Source organism: Carettochelys insculpta, chromosome 1, assembly GCF_033958435.1.
Source record: "Carettochelys insculpta isolate YL-2023 chromosome 1, ASM3395843v1, whole genome shotgun sequence".
In the NCBI taxonomy this organism is placed as follows: Eukaryota; Metazoa; Chordata; order Testudines; family Carettochelyidae; genus Carettochelys; species Carettochelys insculpta.
In genome coordinates, this window is record NC_134137.1 from 354,233,174 (window position 1) to 354,248,460 (window position 15,287).

The 15,287-nt window shown below is 52.2% G+C and overlaps 1 protein-coding gene across 1 annotated transcript in view; it reads left to right on the top strand.

Moving 5' to 3' along the window:
* LOC142024640 (uncharacterized) overlaps positions 1-8,383 on the top strand; it is a 105,559-nt gene extending 97,176 nt beyond the window's left edge. Inside the window, exon 4 of the mRNA XM_075016792.1 lies at positions 7,987-8,383. The gene's annotated coding sequence lies outside the window, so the exon portion shown is untranslated. The remainder of the gene's footprint in view (positions 1-7,986) is intronic.
* The last annotated feature ends 6,904 nt before the right edge of the window (positions 8,384-15,287 follow it).

Below are 15,287 nucleotides of genomic sequence, written 5' to 3' on the forward strand. Positions count from 1 at the left end.
CCTGAAAAAAATCATGGCGCAGATCCTCAAGGAATCAAGTTTGAAACACTTGGAAGAGAGAAAGGTGATCAGGAACAGGATTTACCAAGGGCAAGTCATGCCTGACCAACCTGATTGCCTTGAGTGATGAGATAACTGGCTCTGTGGAGAGGGGGAAAGTGGTGCATGTGATACATCTTGACTTTAGCAAAATTTTGATTCTGTCTCCCATAACATTCTCATTAAGATTAAGAGGGGATTTGATAGCAGCCTCATCTACCTGAAGGGGGGTCCAAAGAGGCTGGAGCTAGGGTGTCAGTGGGGGCAAAGAACAGAACAGCCGCGTCTACACGTGCCGGCTACTTCGAAGTAGCTGCGCCAACTTCGAAATAGCGCCTGCCACGTCTACACGTGGCGAGCGCTATTTTGAAGTTGACATCGACGTAAGGCAGCGAGACGTCGAAGTCGCTATCCTCATGAGGAGATGGGAATAGCGCCCTACTTCGACGTTGAACGTCGAAGTAGGGCACGTGTAGCCGATCCGCATCCCTCAACATCGAAATAGCGGTGTCCGCCATGGCAGCCATCAGTGGAGGGGTTGAGAGACTCTCTCTCCAGCCCCTGAGCTCTATGGTCACTGCATGCAGCGGCCCCTTAAAGCTCCCCGCCCCCTGCCTTCCTGTGCAGGAAGCTGAGAGAGCGTGCAGGCGGCAGCAGTAACATGCAGCCAGCCTGCACGCCTCCCTGCAGCCCAAAGACTCCCCACCCCCACTACGATGGCCACCCGCCAGCCCCCCAAGCGCCCCCCAGGGCACCCCCCCCCCAAGGGGAGCCAGGGCTCCCAGCCTGGCAGCCAGCCCTGGAAGAGGCAGCGGGGCCCCTCCTGGACGGAGTCTGAGCTTTGGGACCTGCTGGGGCTCTGGAGAGAGGAGGTGGTGCTCCAGGTAATGGGGAGCAAGAGGCGGAACGCGGATGCGTTCGCTCGGCTGGCCGAGGGCCTGGCCTCCCAGGGGTCACCCTGCCCGCACTCCTGACTATGTCAGGAGTAAGGTCAAGTAGCTGCGGCAGGGTTACGCCCGGGCCCGGGATGCGGCCGGCTGATCTGGGGCCGCCCCCGCCACTTGCCCCTTTTACAGGGAGCTCAGGGAAATCCTGGGCCCCCAGCACAACTCCTCCCCGCCGGCCACTCTTGACACCTTGGCCGACAAGCCCCAGCAGGCCCCGGAGGCGGAGTCCGCCCCGGAGGCAAGCCCCGCACCCCAGGGGCCCTCCCAGGAGCCCACCCCTGGGATGCCGGAGGAGGAGGAGGGGGAATCCTTCTCCAGCGACGGGGGGCTCCACATCATTGTGGCTTCCCGGAGCTCCAGCAGGGCGTCCGCCCAAAGAGTGTCCCCTGACCGTGGGAGCGGACCGTCAGGTATGTACTCCCCCGGTGCACACCCCCGGGGTTGAGGGGCGGGGACAACAGACATGACCAGGGCCCTCCACATGCCCAGATGACCATGGCCCCAAGGACAGCAGTGGCATGTCCCTCAGAAGAGTGCATCAGCCCCTGCCCCTGCAGCAGGACAGCGCCATGCCCCATCCCTGGGCATGGGGGGGAGCGGAACCTAGGGTCCCCTGGGGGGAGGGGGTGGGACACCCATCAGCAGCAGCAGCATCTCCCGGGGACAGTAGGGGAACTAGCAGCAGAGGGGTGGGGGGACAAGGGCCACAGCTTGGGGGACCACACTAATGGCTGTCTCCACTCTTCTCCCCCCCCCATGTTCCGCAGCTGCACCATTGGAGGGCCTGGACAGCGCCGGCAAGGTGTCAGTGGTCCCGGAAAGCCCACCAGGGCCATCCCAGCAGGCCAGCCCCTTGGCGGAGCACCGACCAGCCCCAGGGCGGGGACGACAGCGGACCCAGCACCACCACCGGACGGCGACGGCCCCTCAGCTGCTGGCGACCCTCCGGCAGCAGCTGGAGGTATCGGGCCAGCGCCTGTGGGTGGATGAGCGGCACCTCCAACTGCAGGAGCGGGCGCTGGCCTGGCTCCAGGAGGCATGGGGGGCCTTTATGCACACGTTTGAGCGTACCGCGGACTACCTGGCCCCCCCCATGCCGCACCGGCCGCCACTCTGCCCACCCTGCCTGCTCCACCCGCCGCTCCACCCACTGCTCCACCGGCTGTCCCACTGCCATCCGCCACCAAGGGGCCTTCCGCCGAGGGGGACCTGGGGCCTGCTGACACCCGCTGGCCGTATCTGCCAGTTCGCCCAGCCCCCAGCCAGCCATGGCCAGGGCTGAGGCCGAGGCAAGGGTCGTGCCCGCCAACCCCAAGCGCTGGACAGTAAGGGGTGCGGGGCCCAGGATGTGGCCCCTCCCCTCCCCCATTGTACATATCCCCATTATTTTGTATATAGTTTGTATTAGACCCCTGTTATTTTATGATACCTGCCCCCCCATGTAAATAGTTCCCCCCTTCCTTGTGTTCCCATATTTAGCGTAATATATATATATTTGTTTGTAGTAATAATCAGAGAAATCACCGTTCTGTGGTTTCAAAACCAGCCGGTCTCTTTTTATTTGCAAGAAAAGTGCGGGGGGGGGGGTGCTCTTGGGTGCTCTGTGGTGTGGGCATGGGGGCAGGGAGTGTTGTGGAGGATGGAGGGGTGCAGTGGGGGTCCTGCCAGCATTCACCCTGCAGCCTGGTCAAAATGAGCCCGCAGGGCCTCCCGGACCCAGGTCCCCTCAGGGTCCACCTGGCGACTGGGGGCAGCGGGTGGCTGCACATCAGCCCTGCCAGCCTCCACAGCCCAGCCCTGAAAGAAGGCCTCCCCCTTGCTCTCCACCAGGTTGTGGAGTGCACTACACGCGCCCACAATCTGGGGGATGTTGGTGGGGCCCGCATCAAGGCAGGTGAGGAGACACCTCCAGCGCCCTTTGAGGCAGCTAAATGTGTGCTCAACCACCTGGCGCGCATGGTTCAGGCGCGTGTTGAAGCGCTCCTGGCTGGCTGTGAGATGGCCCATGTAAGGGTGCATGAGCCAGGGCTGGAGGGCGTACGCCGTGTCTGTGACGACACAGAGGGGCATCGTGGTGTCCTCCACAGGGATCTCCCGCTGGGGGACGTAGGTCCCCACCTCCAGGCAGAGGCACAGGCCCGAATTCCTGAATACCTGGGTGTCGTGGGTGCTGCCAGGCCAGCCAACATAAACGTCCAGGAAGCGGCCCCGGCTGTCCACCAAGGCCTGGAGGACCAATGAATGGTAGCCCTTCCTGTTCAGGAAGCGTCCTCCGCTGTGCTCCGGAGCTCGGATGGAGATATGGGTCCCATCCAGAGCCCCGAAGCAATTTGGGAAGCCCAGGGTGGCAAACCCCGCGATGGCAGCATCTGGGTCCCCGAGCCGCACGAGCCTGTGGAGGAGCAGGGCGTTGATGGCACGGACGACCTGCAGGGGAAGGATATGGGAGAGCACCAATGAGGGCTGTGCAGGGTGTGTCTGGCCCTCCACCCCCAGGGCTGCCTCCCCCTCCCCGTGGGTCCTCTTACCTCCATGAGGACAGCCCCAACAGTGGCCTTGCCGATGCCAAACTGCTGCCCCACGGATTGGTAGCTGTCTGGAGTGGCCAGCTTCCAGACAGCGATGCCGACCCGTTTCTCCACGCTGAGGGCACGCCACATGGTGGTGTCCTGGTGCCTCCGTGAGGGGGTTAGCCACTGGCAGAGCTCCAGGAATGTCTGCCGGCTCATACGAAAGTTCTGGAGCCAGCGGTCGTCGTCCCACTTGCCGAGAATCAGCTGCTCCCACCAGTCAGTGCTCGTGGGGTAGCTCCACAGCCGGCGGCGTGTGCGGTGGGGGGGCGGAGGACAGCAGGGTCTGGGGTTGCTTCCTCCTCCCCTGGGGCCAGCTCCTCTTCCACGAATAAAAGGTGATCTGCTGCCTCCTGCATGGCATTGAGCAGGGCGAGCACTGCTCCTGCAGGGGCGGCCGGGTGGACCTCTGGCTGCTGCTGCGGGTCCATAACTGCTTCACCGAGGTGTGCGTGCCTATGGCTCTGCAGACCGCGTGCTGTGCAGGCTGAGTGTGTCTGGGAGGGGCCCTTTAAGGGAGCAGCTAGCTGTTGCCCCGGAAGTGCTAGTCCGCCCTGTGACCCTGTCTGCAGCTGTTCCTGGCAACCTTATTTCAATGTGGGCCATTTTGGCGTGTAGACGCTCCCCTGCAGCACCTACTTTGATGTGGTGCTGCCCAACGTCAACGTTGAACATCGACGGCACCAGCCCTGGAGGACGTGTAGATGTTGTTCACCTAAATAGCTTATTTTGATGTTGCTACAGTGAAATAAGCTATTTCGATGTAGCATTCACGTGTAGACATAGCTAACAAGGCATAATGATCTCAAGCTGGGGAGATCTATATTAGATATTAGGAAGAGCTATTACATTAGGAGGGTGGTGAAGCACTGGTATGGGTTACCTCGGAAGGTGGTGGAATCTTCAACCTTAGAGGTTTTTAAGGCCAGGCTTGACAAAGCTGTGCCTGGAATGATTCAGCTGGAACTGGTCCTTCTTTCAGCAGGGGGTTGGACTAGATTTTTCTGAGGTCTCTTCCAGCTCTAATCTCCTAGGATTTGCTCTCTCACTAAGTCCTTCATTGACTGGGTGTGTTCTATACAGCCTCTTCAAGGCTCCCTTAACCCTCGCTCTGCCTGTATGGGGCCACTGCCCCACTAAACATCCTCCCACTTAAGCTCCCACATCTATGGTGCCCGCTGTATCTCAGCCCATTCCCACATGTTCCTCTTTTATATGGGGAGTGGGCTGAGCTACAGTAGGCAGCTTAGAAAAATCTCTCCTCTAGCGCCTTGGTCTTCAGTGCCTCCTTATCCTGAGTAGTGTCAGACTGAGTCCAGCTCTTGGCCGCCCTCTACTTCTCTGGGGCAATGTGATCTTACAGAGTCCTCTTTGTGGAGCTTGGAGTAAATCTTTTCCCTTCCCTTGACCACAGCCCTCACAGCATATTCTACCAGCTCAGCCCCTTTTTCTGTGCTAGCGTGGGCCTACAAATCTCATAGGCACAGTCCCTCCTCAAGTGACCCAGTTTTCCCCTGGCTCAACAAGTCTAGCACCTGTGTTCTCTTCTAGGAGGTGGGGCAGCTTTCAGGCTCTTCTTTTCTGCGGTCTGGGTGGGATATCTGTTCTTCATCCTCGGAGAGGCCCTCCCCCCTGAAGTTTTCCTGTTGACCAGAGATGAAATGCTTCCTGTACCATGACACTGGCCTCCAGCTCCTGGTGCTTAGCATGTCTATGGGCCCTCTCCTACAGCATTTGAAACCACCTCCATTGTTGCCTGGCAAGCTGGGTCACACATGCTCTCTAGTAGCCTATCACCATGGTTTCAACCCTCATTTGTCCTTCAGTTCCTCTAGCAGCTAACAATTCTCACAGCCCTGTCCCCTTCCCATTGTATCGGGGTGACAGCATGCCCACATTCTCCACCACATCTAATAGTTCAGACTCAGCACTGTGGTGCCTCCTGCTGGTCATGCTGGGAATTAGCTCTCCAACAGTGAGGCTTCCTCTAGTGGTGCATCCACAACTCTGGGACTCACATCACTCCCCTACCATGGCAGCCTCTCCTTAACACAACCCTCCAGCTATGCCCAACTCAGTCACTTGCCTCAGTGGACAACTTCAGTCTAAAGTCTAGCCCCTTACTTCAGCAGCAAACTGTCATCTGAATATTGGCCAGTCTCCTCATTGGCAATGGGTGCCAAAGAGGGGAGCGGGGAAAGAAGACTACTCCTGTGGGTCCCGATCCAGGGACCACCTAGGCAGCAGCCAGTTGCTGTGACTCCTTCAACCCCCTTTATCCATTTCCCTGGGCCACTTGCGTATAGCCAAAGCATCTTCCCTGCCCATTGTATCAGGAGCCATTCTGAGCCTAGATGAGCCACAGATGCTAGATGATGATATTCTGTGGCCAGCTTGCTCATGCAAAGCTCTCAATTGGTGGTCAGTATAAGCACTATAATGCCATCTTAAAGGCCAACATGAAGTCATGTGACATATCACCCAATGATCTGGAAACTCTAGCTCAGGACAGACAGTCCTGGCAGCAAACCACTGCACAGGCTCTTAATTGCTTTGAGAGTCAGCATATCCGGGCACTACAGGACAAGTGTAAGATCCATAAAGAACATATGGGCTATGTCTACACTAGCACCCCCTTTTTGAAAGAGGGATGCTAATGAGACACTTTGGGATATACTAATGAGGCACTACAATGAACATGTAGTGCCTCATTAGCATAATGGTGGCTGCAGCACTTTGAAAGTGCCGCTTTCGATCATGCACAGGTCGTCTACCTGGGGTCCTTTTCAAAAGCTGCACACCTGCACACTTTGAAATCCCCTTATTCCTACAACCAAATAGGAAATCCCCTTATTCCTACAATCATATTCATTGCAGTGCCTCATTAGCATATCCCTAACTGTTCATTAGCATCCCTCTTTTGAAAGGGGGAGGTGCTAGTGTAGACATAGGCATGATGTCTACAGTTTGCATTTTTTTAATGTTACATCTGCAGTTGGCTCTGCTGAGCAAGGGTTGGTTTAGTCACTCACCAATGGCCTCATTGTGGCAGTCCTTATCAAGCACCCTCTTTCTCCTCTGACTCTGTTGAGCACTGCTCTGTCCATGGTGCTGTCTCTACAGAAGCCAGTTCTTTGCTTGCCCTCCAGGGAGAGACTGCCCTCTGCTCTGCTGAGCAGCCATTTATATATTGTCCCCATTGCCCTGATTGGTTGCTCCAGCAAGCCTTCCCTTGACTGGCTCTCTCAACAAGAAAACAAAAATGGCAGAAATGTAGCACTTTAAAGATTGACAAAATGATTTATTCAATTATGACCTTTCATGAGACAGACCCATTTCATCAGCTCAATATCATTTCCAACATAGACTGACATTTCTGTATTGGAAATGAGATTGATCTGATGAAGTGGGTCTGTCCCACAAAAGCTCATGACCAAATATATCATTTTGTTAATCTTTAAAGTGCTACATTACTGCTGTTTTGTTTTGTTGGAGTACAGACTAACATTGCTACCTCTGTTAATTCTCTCAACAAGGCTTTTCCTGACTGGTTGAGTCCTGTGCCAGTTTTCTAAGGGTTTCTTAGCCCTTCTTCTACCTATGTGGAGCTGCTGCTCCACCATAGTTATCACCAGGCAGCAGGAAATGAAAGGGACTGAAGTAGTATGGTGTGACTTGACCTCTACCTAACTACCACTGAACTACTCCATTTCTCTTTTCTAAGCTCTGCCTTCCGCTTGTGCAGGTGTGATGAGGCAGGGCTGCTTAGTCCCAGAGCAGCGTCTTAACCCTTCTTCTCCAGGGTGGGGTTTGTACACCTCACCACAGGCACTTAGCTCCATAGTAATTGGATTGGGTCATTATACCACACTTGGAGCTGTTGAAGCACATGACTTCTCTGTAGTTAGGCGGCTAACATTCAGCTTTATTGAATTCAATAAGGCAACAGATGAGCCAAACTGGACACCAGTAAAACCAGGTCCAGCAAGGCTGCTTGATGCAGCTAACTCTAGTATTTTATACCCTTACACAAACAAGCCCAGGGTCAGAGGCAATTAGTTAGAGAATCATAAATCACTTTCCAAACAGAAACCTTTATCAGCAAGGAAAAACAGGTACAAGGAAGCTGGAGCCCCAGCTTCAAACAGTTCATTAACGCATTCCACAGAGCTCATCCTCCCAGCCATTCCCAAACAGGTCAAGGAAAGGACAGGCTCTTGTGTGTGTGCAGGAGTAAGGGATGTGAAGTGGCTTCTATACAAGATGGCTTCCACAGATCCAAATTAAATAGCTTCAGGGACTCACTTTAGGTCTTCAAGTTTGAAAGTTATCTGGTGGTTTACCTGTGATCCCTAAGGAAATCTGTTTTGGAGCTGAGCGCAGAATTCTGGTCTCCAGAAATCTAATTTTGATTTCCTTCTTTATTTCAGGCTTCACATCTGAATGCGCATTGGAACAACAGAGAAGTTCTCTAACACCTACTCCATACTAGAAAACTGATTACACCTGTTCATGGCATTTATATCCTTCTAGCTCATCTTCTGGTGTTGAAACTGAAAATATTCATGATGTAAATATTTTTTCATGCATGTGATGTAAGCCTATAACCTGGGATACAGGGGTTTGATCGTTTTTTGTGTCATTATTTGATTAGTAATAAATATGAAGGGCTTGGGCTAATTTTTACCTGTGTAAACCAGGAATAACTGTATGGTCAATTATGCTAGTGTAAAAACCAGTCTGTATAAAAGCAGAATGAGTCTATAAATGTGTTTAACATCTTTCATCCAAAGGTGTTTTACAAATGTAACAAAATGATACACAAGGTGTGTGGCTACTCCTGCTCCATTGGAAGCAATGGGACTTTTGCCATTGAGTCAATGGGTATAGGATCAAGCCATTGGGGGTTGGGGGTAACATGGGGTGGATTTTCCAAGGCATAAATAGCAGTAAGGGACCTAATGTCCATTGGCAGTCTACATTCCTTGTAAGCTGCACACATCTGCAGACATGCAGGAGAGATTCAAATATTGCCAGCTGATCAGCAGAATGTGCACATGTGGCAGCATGTGTTTAGGGGTCCCTCCCCACATATTGCTTCCCTCGTGAAGCTGCTCCCAGGAGGGACCCTCCTGCTAGCTGTGCAGAGCATGGGGAAGAAGGGAGTACTGATGTCAGCGTATCCTCTTGCTCTTGCACCCCAACTGCACAAAGCAGGGGAGAGGGTGGGGGGACACACCCTGGCTGGGGGCAACGGAATGGGACATCCAGCTGCTGTAGCCAGACCAGTGAGTGACTGCTTGTCTTGCTTAAAGAGACAGTGCACCATTTCTTAGGTATCTCCAGCAGCCAGCTCACAGTCCGTCTACCTGTCCATTTCTCTCTCTCTCTTTCTCTCTCTCTCTTTCTCGTCACCTGTACCCCATCACCTCAGAGCAGTGGAAAGGGGACAGAGCCTGGCTTGGGAAGAATCTTGCTGTGCTCTACTCTAAAGGGTGAATTCCTTTCTTAAAGATGCACTGCACTATTTAACCTGAGATTTCCGCAGCAGCCAGGTCACAGTCTAGCACAACCATATTTCCATATGATGAATACAGGACACCTGGGCAATCGGGGGAGGGGCAGGGAGTGTGGGGGAAAAGCATCATTTGACCTTGATCTCATGCTCAGAGGGGGCCTCAGTTTAAGACATATGTTAATTTTTTGGCATTTGATAGGTTAGAAAAGCTTTTATTAGATAAAAAAGGGATTCCAGTTCTGTCTCACTCTTTTTTGGAACCTTGTTTTGTTTTCATGTATCAGCTTGTCTTTTAATTTGTATTACGATGAGGCCCCTCAAAAGCTGGGCGTGGCCTGGGCCTCTCTGGACCTGTGAGAGGCCCTGCTCCCAACATGCTTTAAAAGCTCCAGGGCCCAGCAGGGGAGGGGTGGGGCCATGGGGGTCTGGGCTGAGGGGAGGCTCAGGTATAGGTGTAGTGTGACTTCTGTTTTTGGGGCAGGAGCCAGCTAGCGCTTTATGGCAGGACCAGGGAGACACACCACCTCTACCCCCACTGATGCCAGCAGGCCACCTAGCCTGGCTTGGCTGTGGTTGGGCGGCAGGGGCGATACAGCTCAAAAAGTCAGAAGAAAGCTCAGGGTGCAGAGAAGTGCAGCTCAGGGTGTGGAAAGAGGAGTGGCCAGGGGCTGTGTGTGGGCAGGAGCTTGCTAGGAGATGTGTGCAGGTAGCTCAGGGTTCAGGGAGAAATTGCTTAGGGCTGGGTGCACGTAGGCAGCTAGCTCAGGATGCAGGCAAGAGTAGCTTAGGATGTAGGCAGGAGCTAGCTCAGGGGACAGGCAGAGGGTAGCTTGGGGGCTATATGCGGCCAAGAGGTAGCTCAGGGTGTAGGGAAGGGGAAACGAGGGGCTGTGTGGGGGCAGGGGGAGTCGTCCACGAGGCAGGGAAGGGGTAGCTAGGGGCTGTGGACGGGTAGCTCAGGATGCTGGCAGGAAGTAGCTAGGGGCTATGGGCAGGCAGCCATAGCTAGAGATTATGTGTGGGCAGGGGATTGCTTGAGGGCAGAGACGGTGTAACTAGAGTCTGTATGCCAGGAGGGCTCCTCTGCAGACCCTGCTCTCTGAGGGCTCTTCCAGATACAGAGCAGGGCTCTCACCCATGCAGCTCTTACTGGCTATGTGAGGAAAGGGGGCTGGGAGCTGGTCAGAAGCAGAGAGCGAGCGGAGTCTCTGGGACTGTCCTGCACTTTTACTTAAGTTGGCGGGGGGGCGGGCACAGAGGTCACCAGGGCTCGGGCATTCAGTCCTGCAGCTCTTGGCTTCATTGGCAGGAAAGGTGGGAACAGCAGAGATCAGGGCTTCACCCGGGAGAGGGGGGCAGGCTGGAGACTGGGGCTCCAGCCTGCTGGGTTGGGGTGGGAAGGAACGGGGCACTAGATAGCTGGGCTTCAGCCTGTGGGGATGGCCACACTGGGGATCGGGGCTTCAGCCCTCAGTTCCTGGCCTCATCCCTGTGTGTGTGTGTGGGGGGCGGGGTGTCACCATCTTGGGCATTCAGCTCTGCAGCTCCCAGCTTCAATGGGAGACGGGGCCGGGTGTCAGGGTTCAGGACTTCAGCCCCACAGCCTGAAAGGGCTGCAGACCCCATCCCCACCCCCTTCTCTGTTGAGAAATGCTGCTTCAGGGTGCACATGGGGAGGGGTGACAAACACCCCCCCACACACTCCACCCCTAATCCTCAGTCACACACAGGTAACCTCTCCTCCCACTGGCTCTGTATGGGTGGGTGGCTGCCTCTACGCCCTGACTGACAGCGCCACCTGCTGGCCACTGCCTGCCCGGCAGTCTCATGCCAGCCACAACAGGAGACTGTAGCAGCTGCACTGACTGGGGCTGCCCAGCAGGGGGAGCGCTGGAGCTGAAAATACAGGACAATTTTTTTTAAAAAAACAAAAAACAAAAAACCCTCTGGACAGTTGCCAGAAGTATGGGACTGTCCCGGCCAAAATGGGACAGCTGGTCACGTGACCTGCAAGCATCCCGCCCTTTTGTTTTTTTTTTTAAAACACAGGGTAATTGTCCAGTATGTTGCAAAGCAGAGACTTGAACTTTAAAGAGACAGTTGCCTAAGCAGCAGGTGCTGTCTGGCTAAAGCGCTAGCTGGAGAGGCTGGAGAGCAGGCTCTATAAACAGATTATTTAAACAAGCTGTTGCTGTCTTGCCTGTGGCCCTCCAAGCAATGGGCAAGGTGGACGGTGGACGGTGGTGGTGGGGGAGGAGGGGAGCAGGTTGCCTGGCAGTTGCTTTGCTCACGCTGACTGAGAAGGCCAGAGTAGGCTGTGTCTCAGATGATCCCCTTCCACAAACACCCTGCTGGCAGGTAATAGGATTGGAGTAGGGTGAACAGGGCTCTATGGTGGTGGGGAATGGGGGGGGTGCAGCTGCTGGGGTTTGAACTGAGCTTGGTAGCCCACAAGAAGCAGTAAACAGGTAAGTCTCTGACATAAAGGGCAGCTGGGCCCAGGACCGGGGTTAGCTGGGGGATCAGGGTTTGAAGGCGTCCCATGAAGGGGGGCGGGGGGGGGCAGGGCTCAGGAGGGAACAGAGGCAGAAAGAAGAGGACAGGGAAGGTGAATCATGGCAGAGGGCTGGATTAACTCTTCTGGAGGCCAGGGCTATTAGATTTTGTGGGGACCCTAGGATCAGGGTGAGCACAAAAATCATGGGGTCAAAACAAGGGAAGGGGTGCTCCAGGCTGGGCCAGAAGGCTGGGGTGTGAGATGGGGGGTGAGGGTGCTCCAGCTGGGAGTGCTTGATCTGAGGTACAGTCTGAGATGAAGGGCTTGGGCGTGCAGCAGAAGAGGGCTCCAGGCTGGGGGCTGAGGGAGCAGGTGTGTGTGTGGGCTCAGCCTGGCTGATAGCTGAGGGGGGCAAAGGGGGCAAGTACCCAGGACCTCAGGCAATTTAAAAGGGCCTGAGAGTCCCAGACCCTTTTAAATAGCTCAGGGAGGTGTGGCAGGTGGGACTCCCCGCCCCCTTTTGGGGAGGCTAGCCCCATGCGCCATTCTTCCTGCCTGTGCCTTTCCTCGGAGGCGAGAGCCACAGCCCTCCATGCTTAAAGAGGAGGTGGAAAAAGGTGGGGTGATGGGAGAAATAGGGAGGGTTGGGAGTTTGGCTTCGCCATTTTGCATAGGTGTTAATGGTTTAGAAGGGAAAGAATTCGTTTCACAACATAATTCTTTTGAAGTTTTGTAACTATCTGAAAAACTGATAATTTTTGTTTAAAAAATAGCCTGTTACTTTACTAATTGATGCATGATAAATTAAAAACTGGAAGAACCTTACCTAGGTCCTGTTTACTTGTTTGACCTTTTCAATCAGTGTTGGATTTCCACGCAGCCCCTCCCCACCCAGCTTCTCCCAGAGAGGGGACACTCAGCAGCTTGTGGCACAGTTTCTGAGAAACCACACCACAAGCAGCTGTGTGCCCGCGGGGTTCCCCAGCTGGAGATCCCGGTGCCCAGACAGCTGCTTGCCGCACTGGTTCTTCCAGCAGCTGTCTGTCAGGGCCAGCAGCCTGAGTTGTGGCTGTTGCACCTGACAGCAGCAGTTTCCCGCTTCTCTGTCCGGGTGGCAGTCGTTAACCCAAGACACGTGCAACTTGATTATGCATCTCTCGAGGGTTTACTGTACATTGAATCTTTGTATTGCATAGTTCTAATGGATTGCCATTGAAATGGCTTAACGCTGAGCATTTTAGCAGCTGTCCTATATTTCACATAGGGAAATATGGTCACCTTATCTCCAGGGAGCTAAAAAAAGGGACGGGCCTGTCTAAAAACAGGATGGATGGACATCCTAATTTAGCCCCCACACTCTCTCACTCCTCTTCTTGCTCATGTACCCCAGCTTCTCAGAATGTGGGAGAGGAGACAATAAAGGCTCAGGAACAGAGCAGGACAGCTTTTTAGTATCTTAAATGGACAGTGCATGAGGTTTCTCCAAATTTACCTAGCAACAGCCAGCCTGCACAGATGCTGTGACACACACCCAGAGCGTCTCTGTATCACCCACTAGCTCTGTCACCCACTTTTCTACACACCATCTTTCTCTTGTCTCTCTGTCTTCTCACTCACACACATTGGCTCTTTTGTACTAACCTCCCAACACATTCTTGTATTATTATTGTTACTACTTGGTACTTCCTGCCATGCGCATATAGGCTCTGTACTTTTATTCTTGCAAAATGGGTAGTTTTAGTGTTTTGACTGGTCTGTGCAGCTAATAATTTTTATTTCTTCTGCACTTAAATTTAATTATTTGAGTAGCGTGTTCTAAAATACCTAACCTGTCCTGGCTGGAGTAAACATCTGTATGGGACCTTTTAATAATATATAGTTAAACTAAATTTCTTTTTTCTGGCAGCTCACAATAGCACATGTATCACTGCACATAACATGTATTCCACACATGGATGGAAAACAAAGCAGCGGGCACAAGGGGGGGGTAGTCAGTCTGAGACATTTCTTGAGTACTGATTTTAAGGGATGAATGTCACTTACTCAACCACAACTGCCACTTTCTGCATCACTCTGTTTTCCAAGGAAGTCTCACAGCCAAGCACTAACAAATCCCAGGGGGGCCTACCACGTGAGAATACACAGCACCAGGTGGAATGGCTGCATGTGCATTTTATCTGCTAATCTGTGCAGGTTTTTTCCACTAATACAACAACACTGGCATATAAAAATACCTGGAAAGCAGAAACAGGTGTAAAAGTGCATACGCTGGTGGACAGGGAAATTGCTGCATGTTCCACTCTGGGGATTAACTCAAGCTATTCATCATAACAATATACAGTGCTTTTTTCCATGCTCCTCTTTTTAATAAGAAAGGCACTGGGTGAAGGAAGCTGGCCATTTGTTTAGGCACAAACTTTGACCAGCTTTAACGGCACTATAATAATCTGACTGCCGTTAGTCTCAGAGGATATATGTATATTAGGGAACAGCCGCAGATACTTTGCAGTTAAGGTTGCAACTCAGCTCACATTATAAATTCTGTTTTTCACCCTTTTCTAAAATCTGCAAAGGTTTATCAGAATGAATACAGATGGATTTCTCTACACCCAAGCAAAAATTTCCTCACACAGTTTCATACAGCTTCAACAGGGGTTCTGAAGATATGGTCCCATTAAAACTTGGAAGGTGCTCTGTGTGGCTAAGTATAGACTTAAGCCACTGTGATGAAAAATTCAAGACCACAAGCAAAGAGCTTTTTATACACCAAATTAATTTACAATCATATGTGAGGTCATGGGGGGAGGGGCTAGAATGCAGTAGCAGATGCAATGGCTAATGTATGCTTGACAATAAAGCTCACAAAGCTTCTCCGGACTCAATTCTGCACTGGTTTACATCTGCTGCGACCCCAAGTTGACTTTAGGAGGTATGCAGCAGTTGTAAATGAAGAGGTGCACCTTTAGAACCTGTTTTACTATGGGGAAATCTTGCTGCAGACAGAGGTTATTTTCTTGTACTTCCAAACAGACCTGAAGGTCCAAATACTAACCTGATATAGCCATGCAAAAAATGCACTCAACTTAATGGCATTGCAGGAGTAAATTTCACCCAGGGAGCCAATTAGCAATGGAGAGAGGTGAGCTTGGTTTAATTCCCAGTCTCATTCAAAAATGATACTTCCATTTCATTATAAGCATTTTGGACAACATGAATAATCAGATGGTAAGCTCTTCAGCTGCGGCTTCTGATGTATTTGTGTAGTGCCTATCAAAACACAGCCTCAGTAACTCAACAACATACGTGGCCATGTAGAGGAGATGGTATAAGATTCTTTCTGAAACCAAGCTACTACAGTAGTTGGTTTCTCTTAACAGAGTGGCCTTTTGTGACAGATGTATAAACTTGAATTGAAAACAAACAAACAAAGAAACAAATAAAAAAACAGCCCTCAGTTTTACTCAGCTCCAAAAAATATTTAAGATGAACTTTACAAACCTTCCTAGGAGTTAAACAAAAAAGCCATCCAGTAGCACTTTAAAGACTAACAAAATAATTTCTAATTAATAAAATTAAATTATTTCGTTAGTCTTTAAAGTGCCACAAGACTGCTGTTTTGTTTTGTGAAGATACAGACTAACATGCCTTCCTCTCTGTGACTACCTAGATGTAATCAGTCAATGAAAATTAATGGCTACTTGGCATCCAGACCCCCT